This window comes from Engraulis encrasicolus, chromosome 6, assembly GCF_034702125.1.
Source record: "Engraulis encrasicolus isolate BLACKSEA-1 chromosome 6, IST_EnEncr_1.0, whole genome shotgun sequence".
Lineage (NCBI taxonomy): Eukaryota > Metazoa > Chordata > Actinopteri > Clupeiformes > Engraulidae > Engraulis > Engraulis encrasicolus.
The window spans coordinates 5,782,513-5,787,512 of NC_085862.1; the positions used below are offsets into that span (position 1 = coordinate 5,782,513).

General features: G+C 46.7%; 1 protein-coding gene across 4 annotated transcripts in view; it reads left to right on the forward strand.

Moving 5' to 3' along the window:
* The first annotated feature begins 1,060 nt into the window (after window positions 1-1,060).
* Window positions 1,061-5,000, forward strand: part of lmo4b (LIM domain only 4b) — a 49,589-nt gene continuing 45,649 nt past the window's right edge. For 2 of the 4 annotated variants that reach the window (XM_063200515.1, XM_063200518.1), the window contains exon 1: window positions 1,061-1,516. The gene's annotated coding sequence lies outside the window, so the exon portion shown is untranslated. Of the gene's footprint in view, window positions 2,210-4,173; window positions 4,269-5,000 lie in introns of those variants that run through there. The other 2 variants (XM_063200516.1, XM_063200517.1) reach the window with 2 other exon arrangements.

A 5,000-nucleotide genomic window follows, 5' to 3' on the forward strand; every position in this document is an offset into this window, starting at 1 on the left:
GATAATTTAAGCGCACAAATGAATTCACTTGAGTGGTGTAATAGTTATACAGAACTTATCTTCCCCAGTAGCCTATATACTGCTACTATTCCATTGAAGGGAAGGGTAAAATGTAGGCAAGCTACTTCTGATGGTAAAAAATATACCCACATTTTTCAGCAGTCTTGTGCAAGAGGGGGCTTTAATCGTAGCGTCTACAAAATGCTATAGGGGCTGATGTACAATCAAGCTCAATCAAGCTCAGTCTAAGAAGAGACAAGTGCTTTTCTCACTAACGTAATCATGCTGAGAACTACTTTTGAAGTAGACGGCAGACAAGCATCTCTAGTGTGCAAGTGCGCGTAAAGAACAGCGGGTGGCGCCAGAATGCAAGAACTTAAAAGAGCATCGCATGAAGAAGCCAGACGGAGTAGGTAGTCATTCAGAATCAGACACGCGTGGATGTTTTCGTTTTAAAACTAGCAGAACACACGGAGGCGGTGTGCTCCGAAATTAAGCCTTTAACATGAAATAAACACAGAATGCAGAATGGAATCGGCTGTGCGTAATTTGGCGCGTCAAGGCCATTGCCTGAAATGCGCACTATCCGATTCACTATCTAGCAGTCTTGCTTTTGACATGTCTGTGCAAGCAAGCTTTTTAATTAATTAGGTGTGTTGATACAGCAACCTGTGAGTAGAGACATAAATTAAAGAGTCCGTGCTCTCGGCTATGCCAAGGGTGACTAGCTCAAGGAAACTATTTGATGCTGCGAAAGTGAATTCGTTACTTACATTGGGGAAAGTTTATGATGCAGACTATTTACACAGGCTGTGGAAGGGCGTGCCGTCCTTAGGGCTCGGGGGACAGCGTTTTAACCGCGAGAGGCTTGCACACTCAACTGCATTTTCCTCCTTTACTCCAAAGTGTCCAAGTCTATTTCGCACTCTCGCGATTGGTTAGATTTGTTATTCCGCTTGAATGGAGCACGCCCGGATTGGCTACCGACTCATTGACGTCATCCAGCAAGAGGAGGTTTAGTTGGGATTTTTCTGCTGTCACTGACACATGTACAGCGACGGCCCAGCATAGACCAGACATTCCGACGGGAGCAAGAGAAGAGGATAGACGTCCATAATTAATTAACAGGCGTTTTGGTCACATTCGTATTGCAGAGACATTACCTGGACATTACTGGCTTGATCGCTGCAACTCGTCATTTTTTCTTCTCTGAGCAGCATCCGAGTTTTCAGAATAAAGGCAGACGGGGCGAACCAGGACGAGTCTAGTGGAAATATAATCTGAAAGCTCCATTTGCCTGTGTCTCTCTGCGCAGTTCAGCACCGCTCAGACGCGCTGTGTTCAACGGACTTGTGAGCTGCGACTCGCTACACACTACCCGCTGGACAATTTGGTGTAGGCTTCATCCAAGCCGTCAGTCGACTTCAGTGGGACTGTTGCACATACCTATCCCATTTTTGTTTCACTCAGCGTGGACGGAAAGATCCAACCATTACACTTAAAAGGGACAAAAGAGGTGGGTGTGCATCAAAGTACCGTGTAATATTGTGGGGTTTCTAACGGTGGCAGCTTCACTTTAGCTGAAATGCATTCCTCGTGATACGGCTCATGCGAAAGCTGTACATTGTTGCTTGTTGGCAGGCACATCAGTAGTACAGCACAAGGTATTGGACACACTATTATGGGAATTGAACTCCCTAATTCGTATTATTTTACGTGTTGCAAGACGAAATGCAACATATACATGTACATATAGCCTAGATGTCGAGCCCTACCAAATGCATTTTATTGGTATCGACATCTTAAATCTAGTATTTGTATGATTATTTATCCCAATTGAGATTTCTACTAACGTTGCGTGACGGACTGACGTTTGTTTGAACGGCACCGTTATGTTTTGTAGCGCTATTATTATCATTTCCAAGGCCGGGATCTGTTGAAATCCCCTGCCGTCCTCATGCTTTTATATTTCCCCTGCCTTCCCTCCGCTGCCAGCCCGATGTCTAAACTGTCTGCCCATGTAATTACTTGGACTTAGACCATTTAAGTTAAAAGCTCCCCCCACCCCACCCCACCCCCTCTGAAAATCCCCTCTTTACCCGAGTCGGTCGGAATGAAACTTGAGGACGGTCCGCTCTTATTTATCTCGGGAGTCACTTTCGGGGCGGACTTTTTGATTCATCTCTTGGAAGATTTAATCAGCACTGAGGTATTGCTTGTCCCTAAGAGCCTTCGCTAATGGGGTTACTGAATGCTCCTCTCAGTGCAATGCTTTTCTCTCCCCCTCCTCTCCTCTCCTCCTCTCCTCTCCACTCCTCTCCTCTCCTCCTCTCCGCTCTCTCCTCTAATTACCTTTCAACAAAGATTTGGCTTAGCTCGCCATGAAGACTGCCTGGCTCACGAAATTGGAAAAGGATTAAAAAATAAAATATATTAGTGATGGGAGATTGAAAGAAGGGATACGTGCGTTGAATAACAAATGACAGCGGTAGGCTAGTAGATGCTGCTTTAGAAAGAGAGGGAGTATAAGGCGCGAGACGGCAGAGTGTGTGTTACAATGTTATAAACAAAGTGCGTGCTGGCATGTTGTTGCCATTTGTAACCCACGGCCCAGAAAACCAGCTTATTGTGTTGACCTCACCCAATCATATGACATTGCTTCAGAGACTGTCATGCACATGATCGAATATAGTGGTTCAGTCTTGGCCTATTTCGTGTTGTTTGTATAGTGCACTCAGCTATGTGTATTTTTTGTAGCTTATGTGACTTTCACGCGCTTTTGAAATTCCTCTAATCACGCACAGCATCTAGGCAACAGCCCCTTTATTGCCCATCGACCGAAAACAGATTACGGCTGAGCGTTAGGTGTATTGCGCTATTTAAAAGTCATTTATACAGCTCGACAAAAGCGCTCTGTGCTTGTTTAATTGTAGCGCTGGCGGTGCGTTATCAGAGAGAGAGAGAGAGGGAGGGTATTCATCACCCAGGAAGCCAGGAGTCGACCTTAGCAACGAGATGAGCGATCAAGGACAGATTAGAGCAGAGCAGCCGGCCACGTTACGTTTAAACCAAGTCTCCAGAGCAGAGCCAGGCGCAGCCGCGGTCAACTGGACTAATATTCCTTCTCCACTTCAGCCTATTTCAACAGCAGAAAGTAGCTTATACTCAGTCCGAAGCCTGTTGTTGCTGTCTTGCCTAGTTTGCCCCAGACGTTTAACAGCAAGGTTTATATTAGGCCTTAGGAATGTTTTCTGAGCTGCATGCGAGTTCTGGTATAGAACAGTTGTGGAAATATTTTCATTTCTGATCTTCTGTCTGACAAGTTTGAAGGTTTCACCACTTTTATATTCCGATGCGCTGTATCCGTCAAAAACAACAAATGGACCAAAGCTTCCAAGACGTGTTTGAGATCATTGTTGTCACCGAAAGATATTTAAAAAGAACAAAGGCCGGACTTGAGGCAACAGGCTCTGAGAGGTATTATAATCTAGTTTGACTTGCACTGTATGTTCAAGCTTAGTGTTCTTGAGAGAGTGAAGCGCAACGGACCAAAGCGCAAAGCAAGCAAGCAAACAACACAAACACAAGCAGCCAAACAAGTATAGTGAGCCTATTGCATGGTTACCTCCAATACTACTAACTACCACCAGCACCACAGGGTGTATTGACTACAGTCAGCATATACAATACAATACAGTACGTACACAGCTTCTCTCCGTCTCTTTTGACCCCATGTCTCCACAGGCCCAAGAGCTAGTGTTAGTGTTGGAGGTGGAGGTGACAGGCAGGCCGGCAGACAGACAGACGGGCAGGCAGGGAGTGAGGCCCTGGTTGTAAATGTTTTAATTCAGCGGCGGTTTGAATAATTGAGGCCGCCCCGAGGCCCTGATTAGTACTGAGCCCTAATCACAATAAGCCCCGACAGCCAGGCAGGCAGGCAGGCGGGCGGGCAGGCAGGCAACCAGGAAGGCAGGCAGGCAGGCAACCAGGCAGGCAGGCAGGCAGGCAACCAGGCAGGCAGGCAGGCAGGAAGGCAGGCGGGCAGGCAGGCAGGCAGACAGGCAGACGGGCGGGCAGGCAGGGTAGGCAGGCAGGAGAGGCAGGCAGACTGGCGGGAAGGCAGGCAGGCGGGCAGGCAGGCGGGAAGGCAGGCAGACTGGCAGGCAGGCAGGCAGGCGGGCAGGCATGGAGGCAGGCAGGCAGGCAGACAGCACTGCGACATGACCGGCCCTGGAAACTAATACTGTACACCACCACATCAGTACTCTGTAAGTGTTGAAGTATGAATTTTTTTATTGCAGAGTGGAGGGGAACTTAGACTTAGACTTAGACTTGTCTTTGCCCGGGAAGCTAATACTGTACACCACTACATTAGAGCGGACCAGACAAGACAGTGACAGTGACACAGTAAAATGTTGCAACGGTAGCCTCTTAGTGCAGATGGGGTCGCCGGCGGGCCTATTCACTGTTTACTGCAAATACTCAACTACATCATAACTACATTGCTATGACATTACCGACAGCCTTAAGTAACAGATGAAGACATAACCACTATAATTTTGGTAACAGTAAGGTTATAACATGGGCTCTGCGCTAAGGGGTTACTTCCACATTTAGAGAGTTGATGTAACATCTTCTAGATTGGATTGGGTCCCAGAGTATTCTCTAAGTATTGAAATTTTTGTCTATTTACTGCAGAGTGGAGGGGAACTTAGACTTAGACTTAGACTTATCTTTGTCCGGGAAGCTAATACTGTACACCACCACATTAGAGCGGACCAGACAAGAGAGTGGCACAGTAAAATGCTACCGTGTTTTTTCCACATTTAGAGAGTTGATTTATCATCTTCTAAATTGTGTCTGGTCTCAGAGTACTCTTTAAGTGTTGAAATAACACTGTGTCTTTTTTAATGCGGAGTGGAGGGGAACTTAGACTTAGACGTACACTTGTCTTTGCCCGGGAAGCTAATACTGTACACCACCACATTAGAGCGGACAAG